General features: G+C 37.8%; 1 pseudogene across 1 annotated transcript; it reads left to right on the top strand.

Annotated features, from left to right (window-relative positions):
• The first annotated feature begins 7,346 nt into the window (after positions 1–7,346).
• LOC148195334 (uncharacterized) lies at positions 7,347–18,658 on the top strand (annotated as a pseudogene). The gene is made up of 4 exons (XR_015780774.1): positions 7,347–7,582; positions 7,673–7,782; positions 7,858–8,045; positions 17,727–18,658. The product of XR_015780774.1 is annotated as an uncharacterized LOC148195334 (transcript).
• Positions 18,659–20,245: the final 1,587 nt, after the last annotated feature.

Raw genomic sequence — 20,245 nt, 5'->3', positions numbered from 1 at the left:
ACTAGAGCCTCCTGCCATTCCCATGCATGACCTACTCCCCTCTACATGAGGATGAGCACTCACGGAATATCAGGATGAACAGCCATCAGCGATTTTACCATGGTCATACTATACAACTTATCACATTCAAATCATATAGACGTTCCTCCTTGGAACGTTCGTTCAAATTCCACTTTCAATATTTCACTTAAAATAACGTTCACACATCTTAACCATTTCCATTATTCACATTTTCATTCTTTATTCCACTTCCATAAAATAACGAGCGCTCATCCTTTTCAAAATAAGGACGAACGTTAGTTCAGTACAGAGAAATAATCGTTTCTGAACAAAAGAAACGAACCCCAGTCCTCTGACGGACGTTATAATTACTTGACTCAATTAAAAGGGAATTGACTCGAGAAGTTCTGAATAATACTTAGAATATTTCAATTATCAAGATTTTAGATTGAATCCCAATGATAGATACAATACAATTTCTTTAGATAAATAAACCGAGCGTGATTAATTTCAAGAGACAACACCGCCAGTCAGTGACCGAGCGTCAAATAATGATTTAGGACGAACGCTATTTACGTTCGCTCACGAATCAATGATAAGGACGAACGTTCAGTTACAAAACCGAACATTACTCAAACGAACGCTAATCTTTGAACGAACGTTCGGTATCGGACCGAACGCTATTTAGGACGATCGTTCGATATCAAACCGAACGATTTTAGGACGAACGCTGGGTAGATGACCGAGCACTAAATAGAACGAACGCTCATTTATAGCGAACGTTCGGTATCAGACCGAACGCTAATCAGGACGAACGCTCGATCTAAGACCGAGAGCTCATTTGGACGAACGCTCAGTATAATACTAAGCGCTACCTATGACGAACCCTGGAATGAAAAACCGAGCGTTACTAAATACACTTTCATTATTTCAACCGTTAGACACGCTAGGCTGAATCGAACGCTCAAACCTAACCCTTTACACAAAGGACGCTCGTTCTTAATCAGTATCCTTTCCAAATGAAAGAATCCTCATTCTAAGTTATTTTCCAGGGAAACCGAACGGTATAAGACCGTTCGATGACGAGCGTACACTATCAAGCAAAGACTTTGAGATTTTTTTCCAGATTTTTCATCCACAATAACTTTACAGTTTTCATACGATCCATAACTTAGAATTTATCTCCAACATACATATCATACATTACAGAATTCATATTATCATTCCATACCATACAGAATTATCCATTTTTCCAATTCAAACATCTCATCATCAACATACAGATCCAACAAACATCACTCATATACGTCCAGTACAACAATTTCTCGTTCATGCATACTTAACATCAAATATTTCATGCATTTCAGACATCCAGTACACTTCATCGTTTTCATACACATCAAACGAGTATTAAATTAAATCACCAAAGCTTCCCTTACCTGGTCTAGCAGTGAACTCCCTAAGCGAATGCTTTTAACTTGTCCAAATACAGTTTCCTACCCTCAACGTGCTTCTCAAGTGTTTCACTCAATCTAACCACAAGAAATGTAGAAGAACTCAGCTTATATTCTAACATGCAGCAGTACCAGCGTCTGCATGTAACTCAGAACGGAGCGTTTTAGGGTTTGAGAACTTACCAGTTCCAATTTCAGTTCTGTTCGGTTCAAATGAAAGCTCACGACACCGTGAACGATCCTACGGTTTCTGAAATGGAAGCAGAGATGTTGATGGTGAGTTATCTTAGAGAGAAGATGAAAGGTTTTAGAGAGAAGTTGGAGAAGACAAATGGCCAGGGTTTCGTGAGGAAGAAGGTGAATGCATAGAATGGAGTGAAGTGTTTTCAGAGAAATCATTTTCTCTTCCTCGTCAAACGGTCGTGCACTCCCGCACTGCCACCTGGATCCCACTACAGCTTTTAGAAGCTTCTAACGTGACAGATGGCATTCAGTGCATGCAGAGAGTGGAATTGTTTTCCTTCTCACGCAGGACGAACGTCCGTTCCCCTGATGCAACTTGTTTTCCACTATCCAAATTCCAAACTTACAGTCGTGACACTTGGCAAGCGCATGCCGAATGGGTGTGAGTGTGTTTTGACGTGGCACGGTGCATTAAAAGAGTGATCAGAGTGTGGATTTGGGTGCGTTAATTAATCAGGTTCTCACATCTAGTCTCATTTTAAATAATTTTTATTGAAGTTAAGCCAATAATATTAAATAGAAAAAAATTATTTCAATAACTTGAAATTTTTATTTATCATCTTGTACTCAATCTTTAAAAAGTTCGACAAATTTTGTTAGCAACTGTACATTATTTCACATTTTTACCATAACGACATTATCGATCGATTTATCTATGTTTATTTATTTTTAATTTTTAAATTAAATAATTAAATTTTCTATTTTTACGTATTTATTTAATAATTTACTTCAAAATATAAGTTATTTTTAATAGTAAATCTTATTTAATTCTTAAACAAGTGACTTTCGTAAAACTATTTATTTTAGAAAAAAATTATTTATGAAATGTCTAAAATTATTACTAGAATAAATGTGAAAGCTGTAAGACCCGTAATTTTTGGAATGGTGGGGGACATGGTGGGGATATGGTGGTCACCCACCTCTTTGACTATTGTCACGCCCCATTAATTATTCTGCTTAGTCACCTCTCTGCTTCCATTAATGCACCATGCCACGCAATTCAATGCATTAAAAATCCACTGAGAACGAGCCCTGCATGCACGCCACTTGTCAATTTGGAAACTTCTGAAGTCAGTGGTGGGGTGCAGGTGTCGTCTAGAGGGACGCTCGTCCGTCTGACAGTGGGATTTGAACAAAAGTAACTTTCTGGAAAATCTCCCACTCTCTACGCGCACCTTCTTCCTTTCCAAACTCAGACTTTTCCTTTTCTCCTCCATCTCTCTAGAACTCTGATATTTCTCTCTTCTGCAACTCACCATTCTCTACTCCGTTCACCTTTCAGCACCGTAAGGACGTTCCCTGCACCGAGAGCTCCATATTGAACCGATCAACTTACAGTTCTGGTAAGTTTCACTTGGACACTCATTTCTGGAGTTCCTGCAAAATGTGTTCAGTTGCATGAAATGGTGTAGACTAAGTCCTTCATTCTCTTTTGGTTATTTTAGTTGAAGAGTTTAAGAGGAACCTTGAGAATAGAAAGCCACCTTTGGACGAGTAGAAACAACTCACTTTTAGGAAGTTCACTACGATCCGGGTAAGGGAAGCTTATTAAGTTTAATTCTTGTAATTTACTGTGATGTATGAATGTAATAGGAATTACATGTTTTGTATGAGCGTTCTGAAAATCTGTATGCAGTATGATGTTTGATATTTGATTTTTAGTATGATTCGATACATTTTGTAAACGCTCGTTAATTAATACATGAAAGGCCGTTCGGCCATTTATGAATTTCTGCATTCCTTTTATATTAAAACTGTTTTGCCTTATTGATTAATGTGATTATTCTAAGTATATAGTTGATGACTGTATAATTTTGGGATGTTACAACTATCAGGATGCAATTATTAGAGGTGCGTAAGTCTGGGAGCTTAGGAAGAAGGGGGAAAGTTTTCAGTATTAGCATGAGAGGGAGAAAGAGAGAGAGAGAGCCTTATTTTTGGTATGAGGGAGAGCTTCCAGAAAAAGGGAACCCTTCTTCCCTTCCGTTTCCAGCCGTTCAAGGAGCACCCATGGGAAGCTGTACCAACTTCTGAAGGGCTGAGAGGAGGATCTGGTTGGGCATCTGGGAGAGGAAGTGAAGAATTGTTGAGGTGGCAAGAAGATCTGGAGCTGCACGTTTTGGAGGAGATAGATCTCAAAATTTGCAAGGAAGTCTTCAAGAGGTAAGGGCAGTTGATTTATTTCCTTGATTTTTAAGATATTTTGTATTTGCTGCAAATCTGGGTAGGATTTGGGAAGAAGGGGATGAAGACAGGTGTTTCTGGGTTTTCTCTCGAACCTGCGTAATTCTGCAGATTTCTGCAGAATGCGCGTTCGTCCAATTTTGGGGAGTCAAAATTGGACGTTCGTCCCAATAGTGCTCGACCAAATAGTGGTCGGCCAACTTCAGAACGTTCGTCCAATTCTGGTGAAATTGGACGTTCGTCCAAATGGCTCAATTGGTCGTGCATTCGGTTCTGAACGAACGTCCGCGTCCGTTCGTCATGGGACGCTCGTCCAAGTGGTATTTAAACAGTGAATTAATGAGCGTTCGTCCGTGACTTAGTATTTTCGTGGGACGTTCTGGAACGTTCGGCATTGGTCTCAAGACGTACGTCCATAGGTTGTAATGAGCGTTCGGTTATTCTATGCGTGTTCTTTAAGGATTTTGATCTTTAAGCGCTCGTCCAAACAGTGAGGAATGCAGTATGGCGTCCAATGGTTTAGCGTTCGGCCTAAGTAATGGATCTTAGCGTTCGGCTCAGTAGTGAGCGTTCGGTTTTTGGTATAGGTGAGCGTTCGGCTTTTGGATATAAATGAACGTTCGGTTTTTGGTATAAGTGAGCGTTCGGTTTTAAGTGTTCGGTGTGGATCTTAAGCGTTCGTCCTTTTTTTTTGGGAGCGTTCGTCCTTGGATCTGGGAGCGTTCGGCCTTGGTTTTGGTGAGCGTTCGTCGTTCGTTTGTGAACGTTCGTCCTTTAATTTGTGAACGTTCGTCCTTGGTCTGTGAGCGTTCGTCCTTAGAGCTCGGTTAGGTTTGGTGTTTATCGGCAGCGTTCGGCCTTTTATGAGGATTGATTTCAGAACGTTCGTTCAGACAGTATCAGAGTTGGAAATAGCGTTCGGCAATGCATGAATCCGTGGGAGTATTTTGAAGCAATTATTGAGAATTGTGGGTTATTTCCTTGATCCAATATTGGATTAGTTATACATATTATTGAGAATATGTATGACTTCGTGATTGAGCACGTTGTTTCTAGTTATACATATTATTGAGAATATGTATGACTTCGTGATTGAGCACGTTGTTTCTAGTTATACATATTATTGAGAATATGTATGACTTCGTGATTGAGCACGTTATTTCTAGTTATACATATCATTGAGAATATGTATGACTTCGTGATTGAGCACGTTTATTCGGTTGGAGGTGGTACATACACTATGTTATTTACTTGTAACTTCGTCGGTCTTTTTAGCATTTTTGCTAGTCTCACGCGTGAGACGGAGATTCGAGTGTCACCTTCTTCTGCGCGAGGAGGTGAATGTCTCGCCCACTAACTTCGGCTCGTGTTGAGTATAGTGCATCGTTACGCGTAGTATCGATGTTTTTACTCGTTAGTCCTTGAGGAGTCGGGGAGATAGGTCTGAAGTCGCGATGGATGACGGCTCGGGTCGCCTGTTATTGAGAGCAGGTTATGACGACGAATTACAAGTAAACGACATCAGTTTATGAAAGACTAGTCTGCAGCGTCATGTGAGTCGATTTATCATGGGAATTGTTATAGTATATGTAGTGGGTTTATAATGTGATAATTCTGGTTATTCATCTTGTATGTTGTGGCTGTGGTTTCTAACCGTGATGGTCGTACGGATACGGGAGAGAGATGGTAGTGAAGATGAAGTTGGATTTGGAATACTTCGAGAGAGAGACGGGGAGTAAAACTTGTTGGGTCTATAGGTAGTAACGAACGTTCTTACTAGTGACGTTCGGTCTTGGTGTTATTTATTTTCAGGTAGCGAGCGTTATTAGGTAACAGTTGATCTTGATGTTAGTGGATCTGAGGTAGCTAGCGTCCGATCTTAATTTGGTAACCTGAGGTTTAGTTTGATTACATTCGGTCAGTACTGAGGTGTTCAGCAGAGTACACTAGGCGTTTAAAACCAGACTCAAGTGTCCTTTATTATAGTGTTCTGTCTCGTAGTGATGGTTCTTAGGGAATGATCTTTATTGGTGATGTTGCTCTGAGGTTGTAATCATTTACGGTGAGTGACCGGCCTTGGTATTCGTTGAGGTAGCGATCGTTTAATAAGTAGTGATTAGTCGTGATGATGCATGATTCAGGAAGTGATCATTCTTAGGTAGTGTTAGGGGCGGATGATGCTTGTCTCAGGTAAGGATCATTAATAGTTAGTGGTTGTATGTAGGGAACATCCGGTCTCGATGAGGATACCCTCAGATAGAATTAAATCCAGTAAAGTGATCAATTAAATGTTCGTCCGAATGGTACTTAATCTGTGGTGTGTGAGATTTGATCTTTGAGCAATCGTTCGAATAGTGTTCGAAATAATAGTAATTGTTCTAGTAGAGTACACTGTCTTAACGTGAAGTCTAAGTACTTGATCTTAATTAGCGTTTGACCTTTTGGTATTCGACCTAATGGTATTCGATATAATAGCGTTTGATGTTCAGATTCGAGCTTAAGTGATCAATCTTAATATCCGTGTAAACAGTATCCGATGTAATATAAGTTCGTTGTTTTATCGTTTGATTCAGTAATGATGTGATATCTGGGTATGTATTGAGGTTGAGGGTACTGTAGTAGATGTCTTGATCTGTGGTTGATTGTGGACATATTGAGGAGACTAAGAATGAAATTACAAGTGGGACTCCTTCCGTTGATTTGCTCATCAACGTATCATCCGGATGGGAGTTTATTGTGTACTGGGTTGATTATTAGGTACTATGGAATGAGTGTCCAACAGGAATTGTGGTACGTTGGTTTGAGGATGTCTGACTTAATTATTATATGATATTTGTATTGAAATAACTATGCAAGTTTTATAAATGATGTGTTTCAGGTTAGCTCACCCTTACTTTGCTTGTTTGTGCATGTGAATGCGATGATCGTATAATGTGTGATGTTATACGGGAGCAGTTGAGGATTGTCACGTGATCCTGTGCAAGTGGAGGAAGAGATGGAAGATCGTATTAGAAGGATTCAATGTTATCTTTGCAGTTGCGTCTGAGCTTAAAACTGATGTATAGATTTTAGTTGATGTTCGGGATGTTATATATTATTACAACATTTAAGTTTTGAAAATAAATTTTTTTTTAGGGTGAATTTTTGGGATGTTACAAAAGCAAAAAAGTTATTTACCAAAGAATAAAAAAAGTACATAAGTTTTTAGTTTTTATATTTTTAAAATTAGAAATATTCTAAACTTGATATATTTTAATTTAGAAAAAATATAATTTGTTAAGTTAATTTGTTTTTTTACATTAGAGGAAAGTTTGACCAAATGCAGTTGTAGTTGTAAAGTTTAAAATTTGATCAAATAAATTACATTAAAATGAGACAGAAGGTAAATTTGAATTTTATGTGTGGAAGGGAATAAATCCGTATTTAGTCCAAATGCAGAAAAAAATAGAACCTTTGAGTCAAAAACGTTTACCCTAACCCCCAATTTCCCTCTTTCTCTGTTTGCACTGCTTCGTTTTGAGCAGAGAGATGAACCCTTTAACACTGGTGGAGCGCACTCAGAATATCAACGCCAGAGAAGCTGCACTCGGAATTGGCGAACAAGCTTCGTGGCACGCCAAGTACAAAGATTCCGCTTACGTATTCGTCGGTGGCATTCCCTTCGATCTCACCGAGGGTGACCTGCTCGCCGTTTTTGCTCAGTATTTCGCTTCCCTTTTCCATTTCAATTCATCAACTCTTTTTATTTTCTTTTTCTTTTAAATCTGAATGATATTTTTTTTATTACTCAGATATGGGGAGGTTGTTGATGTTAATCTCGTTAGAGACAAGGGCACCGGAAAATCAAAGGGTTTTGCGTTTCTTGCGTATGAGGATCAAAGGAGCACAAATCTTGCTGTGGGTGGGTCTCTATTTTCTTTATTTTTTAATGTACACAATGGTGAATTTCGTTGTGATGTTTATTTGTGTAACTCAGATAATTTAAATGGGGCTCAGATTATGGGTAGAATTATTAGGGTGGACCATGTTGACAAGTACAAGAAGAAAGAGGAAGAAGACGAGGAGACAGAGCGGCAGAAGAGGGAGGCACGGGGCGTTTGTCGTGCGTTTCAAAGGGGTGATTGTACTCGTGGAGCTAGCTGCAAGTTTTCTCATGATGAGCAAGTAAGATAACTGTTTTATGACAATGTTTGAGAAATGCTGCAAGTTTTCTGATGATGAACAAGTAAGATAACTGTTGTATGATGATGTTAGAATAATGCTGCAAGTTTTCTCATGATGAGCAAGTAAGATAACTGTTATATGATAATGTCAGAGTAATTTCTTTTTCTTTTTCTTTTTATGCTATGTTTTAGATATGTGGATGATAGCTCTATTAACTCGGTGAAAACTTGGAGTTAAGGTCTATATTTTGTAAATTAAATTTTAGTATTCGTATGCAGTGCCTTTTGACTTATTGGAATTAGATTTTTATTGGTCTATGACACTTTGATATTGTTGGTTACTGTTAAGTTTCACTTGATACCTTTCCCGTGTTTAATAAAACTAATTGCAGTCTTAACAGAAATGGAATTATGGAATTGAATTGTGTAACATCCCAAATAATGATAATTACCATTAACCAGAACTGATCACATTTACAGAGATAAACAGTGCAGTCTTAAGAATATTACAGTAGCTCAGAATTTTAAAACTTAACATACAGCACGTACAGTAAAATCTGCAGTGTTCAGAATTCATAAAAAAATAAACAGAAACCAGTTCTGATTATCCATTCTGTAGAATTTAAATACAGAATATCAAAATACAGTCCAGCACTTGACAGAATTCCAAATTTTCAGATAAATACAAAACAGATCTGCAGAACTATATATATATATACAACTGCCAAAAATACTGCACAACACACTAGACTAAAACTGCTACGGAATCGCGCCTCTACTGTTCAGCTTTTACTTCAACTTCAACCAGGTTTGCATCTTCCAAATTTTCTTCTTCCAGTAATACTTCAAGAGATGCATCACCCTCTGCTCACATCCACAACGGATGATCATTGCATTTTGACAAGACGGATTATACATGGACAGTAAACAGCACCAGGAAAATTGCAAGGGTAAGCTTATATTGTTTAATTAATACAACATACATACAGTTCACAATTTAATTCACAGATACATCAAACAACTTAATCATAAAATTTAACATATAAATCTATATAAAACAGACTGTACTGAACTGTATGAACCATGTAGTTACAGGCGTCCTTGCACCCAAGTGGTGTGGTAGCCGGGATATACCTAATCAGCTTCCACATGCGGTTAATCCTTCGCCCCTGCTAAGTGAGGGATACGAATGACCTCCACTTGAGGTTAATCATTCGCCCCTGCTAAGTGAGGGATACGAATGACCTCCTGCCATTCCCACGCATGACTACCCCCTTCTACGTGAAGATGAGCATCACGGAATATCAGGATGGACCAAGCCATCAGTAACTTGTCCATGTTCATACTTTACAAATTTAGCATTTAATACAACTGAGAAGCTCCTCCATGGAACGCTCATTCAAGTTCAAAATCATATAATCATATCATGTCGTGTTCAACCATCATATCCTTTCATAATTATAATATCTCCATTCTGTATTTCACTCTCTTAATATTAACGTCATGCATTCTTTAATCAAATAAAATGAACTTATCACAGAACCTTTGATTTCACGTTTCTGGACAAAAGAAACGAGTCATTTATTCACTTAATATGCTTCAACTCTTGATAATTTGAAAATACTGATCTTTAGAAGAGATGAATAATACATTGAAAGATTTTAAGTGTAAAGAATCTAGATAGAACCCAAGGAATAAAACCAGTGATAAGTGTTTAGATACACCAGCAATATAATTGATTTCAGAAGAACAGCACTGGCAGTCCAAGTACGAACGTAATTTAACAATTTGGACGAACGCCAGTTATGTTCGCTCAAAATTCAATAATAGGGACGAGCGTTCAGTTTAGAAACCGAACCCCGCTTTGGAACGAACGCTAAGTCAATGACCGAGCACAATCAGAACGAACGTTGGTATAAACCGAACGTTGGGTAGGACGAACGTTTAGGTATATGACCGAACACCAGTTATGAACGAATCGTTCAATATAGAAACGAACGCTCTGTAGACGAACGTTCAACAGAAGGTCGAACTTCATTTAGGACGAACGTTATTAAGGACGGACGCTCTACTTAAGGCCGAACGTCACTCATTTATAAAGTTTTAAATATTTAAATATTACTGAGCTAGACGAACGCTCAGATCATCAACTAGGGACGCTCATTCTCGGGCAGAATTCTTTCCAAATGAAAGAATTCTAGTCTAAGTAAGCTTAACTGAAAACCGAACGGTTTAAGACCGTACAGGGACGAACGTCCTTTATCAGTACAGAGACCAGATTTCTCAACTCTTAACAGAATTTTCCAGATTTCGATTTTTATGAACTTGACAACTTTCCTTTCAGATTTAATACATCAAATCATACAGATTTCAACATTTGGATCATTCCAAATATACAATCACCATACTCCATTTATACAGAATCAAATCAATATACATTTAAATCAAAAATCAGCAACAACATATATAATACAATTAAGCAGTGTTCATTCATGACAGATTCAATCGATCTAATCATTCCAACTCTATAACATTCACACATCTTTCATGCGTATCCAAAACAACATGCAAATGAACCAGAATTTATATCTCATATCAGTAAACGTTCATAAGGCTCAAATATCAGATTTCATATACATGCAACTCAGATTATAAAATCAAGCAGTATGAATTAAACATATAAGCTTCCCTTACCCGGATTGAAGTTCCAACTTGTCCTAGATGAAAATGGCTTTATCCAACTATGCTTCTATTATATTCTTGATTCTTCCAAAACAAATCTAATCAAAAATTGCAGAACTCTGAGACTACATACTTGCATGCACTAAAACTCTATTCTTCCAGAAACCTAAGAACGAAATACAGTAAGAAGGCTTACCAGATTGGATTCAGTTTCTGTTTGGTCCAAAATGGAGATCACAGCAGTACTAACATTCCTATGGTGCTGCAATTGTGATCAGAGAGGAAACGTGAGTTTTCTGATAGAGAGAAGTTAAGGATTCTTAGAGAGAAATTTGGAGAAAATGAAGAGTTTGGTTTTCTGAGGAAGAAGATGAATGAGTGTGCAGGTGAAAGGGTTCTCAGAACACTTTGGTTTTGTTAAAGTAACGTTTGCTTGAACAAACATGTCCAAGACTGACACCTGCATACTAAATTCTGATTTGTAAGTTTCTAACGTGACAAGTGGCAGGTGTGCATGTAAGGAGTGGTGCGTTTTTAATGTTGCAGAGAATGATGGTGGTTCAGTTTTCTGTGCATTGCAGAGGTGAAAATCAGAGTTGAAAGTGGGTTTTTTAATTACCCGCAACAGTGACGTGGTGTGTGTGTTAGTGGTGTGATGTCAGGATTAAATTTGCTAATTATCCAGGGTCTCACATTCTCCCTAACTACAAAAATTTTCGTCCTCGAAAATTCAGAATTTACCTATGAATAAGTGTGGATATAAGTCCCTCATTGCACTCTCCACCTCCCACGTTGAATCTCCATTCTTGGCATCCCACACTACCTTCACCAATCGAACATCCTTCCTCTTGTGTAATTTAGTGCGAACATCATCAATGCGGATTGGTTGCAACTCCAGCGTTCGATCAGGTTGTAGTTGAATGTCTTCCAGTTCTAAAACATGAGAGGGATTGGCTATATACTTTCTGAGTTGAGACACATGGAAAACAGGATGAAGGTTTGATAGTTGAGGAGGCAAAGCAAGCTCATAAGCTACTGGTCCAATCTTCTTCAGAATTTGATACGGTCCTATGAACTTGGGAGACAGCTTCTTTGGACGAACAACTCTTCCCACTCCAGTGATTGGATTCAACCTTAAAAATACATGGTCTCCTGCTGCAAACTCCAAGGGTCTTCTCCTCCTATCTGCATAAGATTTCTGTCTGCTCAAGGATGTCTTCAATCTGTCCCGAATCAATTTCACTTTATCAGTAGTTTGCTGGATAAGTTCTGGTCCAGTTAGCACATTCTCTCCTTCCTGAAACCAGCAAAGTGGCGTTCTGCACTTCCTTCCATAGAGAGCTTCAAAAGGCGCCATACCAATGCTAGACTGGAAACTGTTATTGTATGTGAATTCCACCAGTGGCAAGACCTCATCCCATGCGCCTAAATGGTCCAGGACACACGTCCTAAGCAAATCTTCTAACGTCTGGATGGTCCTTTCAGATTGGCCATCTGTTTGCGGATGATACGCAGAACTCATCTGTAGCTTGCTTCCCAATTCACCTTGTAAAGATTGCCAAAACCGAGATGTGAATCTCGTGTCTCGGTCAGAAACTATGCTTGAAGGCACTCCATGAAGACGCACTATCTCCTTGATGTACAGCTTAGCCAAATTTGTCATTGACATCTTCAAATTCACGGCTAAGAAGTGGGCGCTCTTAGTTAATCTGTCCACAATTACCCAGATTGAATCGTGATTCTTGACTGTGCGTGGCAGATGAGTCACAAAGTCCATGGAAATGCTGTCCCACTTCCATTCAGGAATCTCCAATTGTTGAAGCAATCCACCTGGACGTTGGTGTTCAGCCTTGGCGCGTTGACAGGTTAAGCAAGATGCCACAAAGCGTGCAACATCACTCTTCATTCCCGGCCACCAGAAAGATTTCCTAAGATCTTGATACATCTTAGTCATACCGGGGTGTATGCTAAGACGACTATGATGAGCTTCTTCCAATATAATACGTTTCAGCTCTCCATCATTGGGAATGCAAGTTCTTCCCAAATAACGCAACATACCATCCGTTCCAGCATTAAACTCCTTAGCTTTTTCTGAACCGAGTGCATCAAATATCTTCAACAGTTCTTCATCCTCACGTTGCTTCATCCAGATTCTGTCAAACACATCACTAGAAATTCTAAGATTACAGCACCTTATTACGTTCTCTCCTAATTCAAATTGTAATCTTAGATCTCTAAAATTCTCCACCAAGTTCAGCTCCTTCACCATCATCAATGAGACTTGTACTGTATTCCTGCTTAGGGCGTCTGCCACTACGTTGGCTTTCCCAGGGTGATATAGCAGTTCAAAATCATAATCTTTTAAAAATTCCAGCCAACGTCTTTGCCTCATATTCAGCTCCCTCTGATCAAACAAATATTTGAGGCTCTTGTGATCACTAAAGACTTGGAACGTTGATCCGTATAAATAGTGCCTCCAAATCTTTAGTGCAAAAACGACAGCTGCCAACTCCAGGTCGTGTGTGGGATAATTGCGTTCATGAATCTTCAACTGGCGAGACGCGTACGCTACTGCACGTCTCTCTTGCATGAGCACACAGCCCAAACCTTGGTGAGATGCGTCACAGTACACTTCAAATGGCTTGGACGTGTCTGGAATAATCAAAACTGGCGCGCTCGTCAATTTCATCTTCAGCTCCTGGAACCGTTCCTCACACAGATCAGTCCAAGCGAATGGCTGATCCTTTCTAGTCAATCTAGTAAGAGGAGCCACTATCTTGGCGAACCCCTCTATGAAACGTCTGTAATAACCAGCCAGCCCCACAAAACTCCTCACTTCAGTGACTGAACGCGGGCTCTTCCAATCTAACACTGCTTGCACTTTAGAGGGATCTACTGAAATACCTTCAGACGATATCACATGCCCCAGAAACTGCACCTCCTTTAACCAGAATTCACACTTGGACAGCTTTGCGTACAACTCTTTCTCCCTCAACACGGTTAGTACTGTTCTCAAGTGTTCTTCATGTTCAGCATTGGTTTTGGAGTAGATGAGAATATCATCTATGAACACAACTACAAATTTATCCAAATAGGGTCTAAATATCCGGTTCATGTAATCCATGAAGATGGCTGGAGCGTTCGTTATGTCCAAGAGTTAAATAATAATAACTCATTAAACATATAATAAGCACACAGCAAAACACAGTGCACTCATAACCCTACAGTGTCCTTAAGAGAACAAAACTGCTCTGATACCACTAATGTAACATCCCAAATAATGATAATTACCATTAACCAGAACTGATCACATTTACAGAGATAAACAGTGCAGTCTTAAGAATATTACAGTAGCTCAGAATTTTAAAACTTAACATACAGCACGTACAGTAAAATCTGCAGTGTTCAGAATTCATAAAAAAATAAACAGAAACCAGTTCTGATTATCCATTCTGTAGAATTTAAATACAGAATATCAAAATACAGTCCAGCACTTGACAGAATTCCAAATTTTCAGATAAATACAAAACAGATCTGCAGAACTATATATATATATACAACTGCCAAAAATACTGCACAACACACTAGACTAAAACTGCTACGGAATCGCGCCTCTACTGTTCAGCTTTTACTTCAACTTCAACCAGGTTTGCATCTTCCAAATTTTCTTCTTCCAGTAATACTTCAAGAGATGCATCACCCTCTGCTCACATCCACAACGGATGATCATTGCATTTTGACAAGACGGATTATACATGGACAGTAAACAGCACCAGGAAAATTGCAAGGGTAAGCTTATATTGTTTAATTAATACAACATACATACAGTTCACAATTTAATTCACAGATACATCAAACAACTTAATCATAAAATTTAACATATAAATCTATATAAAACAGACTGTACTGAACTGTATGAACCATGTAGTTACAGGCGTCCTTGCACCCAAGTGGTGTGGTAGCCGGGATATACCTAATCAGCTTCCACATGCGGTTAATCCTTCGCCCCTGCTAAGTGAGGGATACGAATGACCTCCACTTGAGGTTAATCATTCGCCCCTGCTAAGTGAGGGATACGAATGACCTCCTGCCATTCCCACGCATGACTACCCCCTTCTACGTGAAGATGAGCATCACGGAATATCAGGATGGACCAAGCCATCAGTAACTTGTCCATGTTCATACTTTACAAATTTAGCATTTAATACAACTGAGAAGCTCCTCCATGGAACGCTCATTCAAGTTCAAAATCATATAATCATATCATGTCGTGTTCAACCATCATATCCTTTCATAATTATAATATCTCCATTTTGTATTTCACTCTCTTAATATTAACGTCATGCATTCTTTAATCAAATAAAATGAACTTATCACAGAACCTTTGATTTCACGTTTCTGGACAAAAGAAACGAGTCATTTATTCACTTAATATGCTTCAACTCTTGATAATTTGAAAATACTGATCTTTAGAAGAGATGAATAATACATTGAAAGATTTTAAGTGTAAAGAATCTAGATAGAACCCAAGGAATAAAACCAGTGATAAGTGTTTAGATACACCAGCAATATAATTGATTTCAGAAGAACAGCACTGGCAGTCCAAGTACGAACGTAATTTAACAATTTGGACGAACGCCAGTTATGTTCGCTCAAAATTCAATAATAGGGACGAGCGTTCAGTTTAGAAACCGAACCCCGCTTTGGAACGAACGCTAAGTCAATGACCGAGCACAATCAGAACGAACGTTGGTATAAACCGAACGTTGGGTAGGACGAACGTTTAGGTATATGACCGAACACCAGTTATGAACGAATCGTTCAATATAGAAACGAACGCTCTGTAGACGAACGTTCAACAGAAGGTCGAACTTCATTTAGGACGAACGTTATTAAGGACGGACGCTCTACTTAAGGCCGAACGTCACTCATTTATAAAGTTTTAAATATTTAAATATTACTGAGCTAGACGAACGCTCAGATCATCAACTAGGGACGCTCATTCTCGGGCAGAATTCTTTCCAAATGAAAGAATTCTAGTCTAAGTAAGCTTAACTGAAAACCGAACGGTTTAAGACCGTACAGGGACGAACGTCCTTTATCAGTACAGAGACCAGATTTCTCAACTCTTAACAGAATTTTCCAGATTTCGATTTTTATGAACTTGACAACTTTCCTTTCAGATTTAATACATCAAATCATACAGATTTCAACATTTGGATCATTCCAAATATACAATCACCATACTCCATTTATACAGAATCAAATCAATATACATTTAAATCAAAAATCAGCAACAACATATATAATACAATTAAGCAGTGTTCATTCATGACAGATTCAATCGATCTAATCATTCCAACTCTATAACATTCACACATCTTTCATGCGTATCCAAAACAACATGCAAATGAACCAGAATTTATATCTCATATCAGTAAACGTTCATAAGGCTCAAATATCAGATTTCATATACATGCAACTCAGATTATAAAATCAAGCAGTATGAATTAAACATATAAGCTTCCCTTACCCGGATTGAAGTTCCAACTTGTCCTAGATGAAAATGGCTTTATCCAACTATGCTTCTATTATATTCTTGATTCTTCCAAAACAAATCTAATCAAAAATTGCAGAACTCTGAGACTACATACTTGCATGCACTAAAACTCTATTCTTCCAGAAACCTAAGAACGAAATACAGTAAGAAGGCTTACCAGATTGGATTCAGTTTCTGTTTGGTCCAAAATGGAGATCACAGCAGTACTAACATTCCTATGGTGCTGCAATTGTGATCAGAGAGGAAACGTGAGTTTTCTGATAGAGAGAAGTTAAGGATTCTTAGAGAGAAATTTGGAGAAAATGAAGAGTTTGGTTTTCTGAGGAAGAAGATGAATGAGTGTGCAGGTGAAAGGGTTCTCAGAACACTTTGGTTTTGTTAAAGTAACGTTTGCTTGAACAAACATGTCCAAGACTGACACCTGCATACTAAATTCTGATTTGTAAGTTTCTAACGTGACAAGTGGCAGGTGTGCATGTAAGGAGTGGTGCGTTTTTAATGTTGCAGAGAATGATGGTGGTTCAGTTTTCTGTGCATTGCAGAGGTGAAAATCAGAGTTGAAAGTGGGTTTTTTAATTACCCGCAACAGTGACGTGGTGTGTGTGTTAGTGGTGTGATGTCAGGATTAAATTTGCTAATTATCCAGGGTCTCACAAATTGCATTCACGTTTTGATTTTTATTCAAAGATCAGCGTTATATTGGTATATAATGTCATATGTTCCTGAATGTTATTATGTAATGAAGGGGCATTGTTTGACAACATGTTAATAAATGGAAATTTGGCATTGTTTGATGAACCACGGTTTTGAATGAGAATTTTATATGTCCTGACTGTAATCTAAAATTGTAATGAGTCTAATTTGATATAGTTTGTAAGTTTGCTCATTGTAGTGTATTAATGGTTGATACAGCTTAAGTTCTAACGTGAAATCTGCATGTATTTTCCTCTGTCATCCTGGCTTTCAATTATTGAGTATTACACTTTCTTTACCCAAGAAATACTTAAATGACTGCATTTCTCTCTATATGTACAATTTACATTCCTTCATACACGAGTGAATATGCATTATACGAAAGCTCCATTTGATATAAACTAGCTTCTCAGGATTTCCTCCCTCTTGCTATTATTGTTGGCAGCATCAACAACTAGTTTAGACCTCCACTATCAAATTTTGGATATTAGTGGAAATTTAAATATTAAAATTTGAGCGAGGGCATTTTAATTGAAATATATCCTAAGGAAAAGTAGTGTAATTTGCTGCACTTTGTTGTCGTGGTTGTTCGGTTGAAAATTGTTTCTCCTCCTTTTGATTTGCCTATAGTTGAACTTTTGAAGTTGTGCTGTAAAATGTTCAAAATTTTGGAACAACATCTTACATACAGAGGGTTTACGCAGCCACCTTTTCATCTTTTTTACTGTCTTTGTTGTCATTATACAGAGAGCTGCAAATACAGGTTGGGGTCAGAAGGAAGACAATCCAAAATGGGGTCACGACAAATTTGAGGGTCCCAAAAAAGAGAGGGGATTTGGCACCAATCAACCAAATCATAATTCAGAAACTAGAGACAGAGATTCACGTTCTAAAGCCCGTTCCAATGATGCTGCATTCGACAACCAACCTAAGAGAAGTGATAGAGAAGAGAGGTCAAGGCGGTGGCGTGATGATGATGATACATATAAGGGAAGGGAAAATAATAATAGAAGAGAAGAGAAAGGATCAAGAAGGTATGGAGATGATGAATTTGAACATAATTCGAGAGAAGAGCGATATAGGAGAGAAGAAAAGAAATCAAGAAAGGATGATTACGATGATATTCCTGAGCAAACAGATCATCGTAGAAGGGGAAGACAAGAGGTCAATAAAGCCAGATGATGGTGAGTATGAACTCAAGTTGAGAGATTCGGACATAAGGGAAGATAAAGGATCCCGGAGGAAGGATGAGGATGATTTTGTAAGCAAGGCAAGAGACCCTCATAGTAACAGGGAAGACAGAAGATCTCGAAAACACAGTGAAGATGAATCTGCACCAAGGTCAAGAGAAGATTATGATAGGAAGCAAGATCACAGGTTTTATAGAAGTGATAGTGATAGACCAGAGTCAAAAGTAAGACATGATTTTGAGAGGAGGGAAGAGAAAAGGTCAAGAAGGTAATGACAGTATCGAGGTGGATACGAGCATATCATTCCTTTGTTGTGGAGAGAACCTAGTTTTAGAGTACCGGAAAATCATTTGATAACCTGAAATGTGATTCAAAGCTTCTGGAATGTCTAAGTTCATTTTGTTTGTCTGATGATTTTCACTGCTGCGAGCAGTGATAATCTTACTTTTGGCGTGGCTGGTTTGATAAATATTTTCGTCGGTTCAGCGATCTCCAACTACCAATGTTAATGTATCACTTATAGACAGGTCAAGTATTTTGAATTAACAAATTATATTTTTTCTAAATTAAAATATATCAAGTTTAGAATATTTCTAATTTTAAAAATATAAAAACTAAAAACTTATGTACTTTTTTTATTCTTTGGTAAATAACTTTTTTGCTTTCACATTTATTCTAGTAATAATTTTAGACATTTCATAAATAATTTTTTTCTAAAATAAATAGTTTTACGAAAGTCACTTGTTTAAGAATTAAATAAGATTTACTATTAAAAATAACTTATATTTTGAAGTAAATTATTAAATAAATACGTAAAAATAGAAAATTTAATTATTTAATTTAAAAATTAAAAATAAATAAACATAGATAAATCGATCGATAATGTCGTTATGGTAAAAATGTGAAATAATGTACAGTTGCTAACAAAATTTGTCGAACTTTTTAAAGATTGAGTACAAGATGATAAATAAAAATTTCAAGTTATTGAAATAATTTTTTTCTATTTAATATTATTGGCTTAACTTCAATAAAAATTATTTAAAATGAGACTAGATTTATTAACTTAATTATTGGTTTTTTTATGGGAGTAGGCAAATCAGTCTATTATATTATCATAATAGATAGATTTTAAAAAAATTACAAAAATAAACAAAATGTGCATGTTTAATGAGTGATGATTAATTTGTATTGGTACTAAAAAATCATATTTAATGAGTTAATAATGTTTTTAATAAATCATAATTTTATTTAGGAAAACAAATTATTTACTTTCTATATGTTCTTACTAATTGTTTCGGTGGATAATTTTGGGACCGAGAGACTAACCTGTTGATGTGTTTGGGCCGCTCGCTCGCTTTCAAACTCCTGCTATTGGCCGATCGGTGTTGGCACAAACCGATCGGTCTTCCTCTTGACGTGGGAGGATGTACCTGCAAAAGGTACTCCGACGCCCAAGTTAGGCGTGTGATTTGAAGAGCCTCGGCTCTTAGTTGAATATTTAGCGAATGGTTATCCCTATTGAGTATTTGAGAGTAGCGTAGAGTGAATAATGCGTAAGTGGAACGTACCTGGCTTTTGGCCCTGGCTTTGTATTTATTATTTTCCTAAACTGATATGAGCCCAATAAAATATAAACAGAATAAGATATAAACAGATTACCTGGATATCCGGTTGGTTGTTGGTAACCACTCGGTTAATATTTTATACTGTACACTATGCCCCCCAAGTCCGAGTTAAGCGTTTGGCTTTAGCCGTGGTTAACTATAGGACTGATGAGTTTGAGGGAGGTTGCGTTTGCGGAATTGAAAGCGTTTTACCGCTCGACCTTCAACATTAACCGAGCGGGATTTACCGCTCGTCCTTCAACAGGAACTGAGAGGAATTTACCTCTCGGTCTTCGACATTAACCGAGAGGGCTTTACCTCTCGACCTTCTACATTAACCGAGAGGGATTTACCTCTCGACCTTCGACTTTAACCGAGAGGGATTTACCTCTCGACCTTCGACATTAACCGAGAGGGATTTACCTCTCGACCTTCGACATTAACCGAGAGGGATTTACCTCTTGACCTTCTA

Source organism: Vigna umbellata, chromosome 7 (genome assembly GCF_029865625.1).
Source record: "Vigna umbellata cultivar VRB3 chromosome 7, Vumbellata_1.0, whole genome shotgun sequence".
Taxonomy (NCBI): domain Eukaryota; kingdom Viridiplantae; phylum Streptophyta; class Magnoliopsida; order Fabales; family Fabaceae; genus Vigna; species Vigna umbellata.
This window is presented reverse-complemented; position numbering and strand designations above follow the sequence as displayed.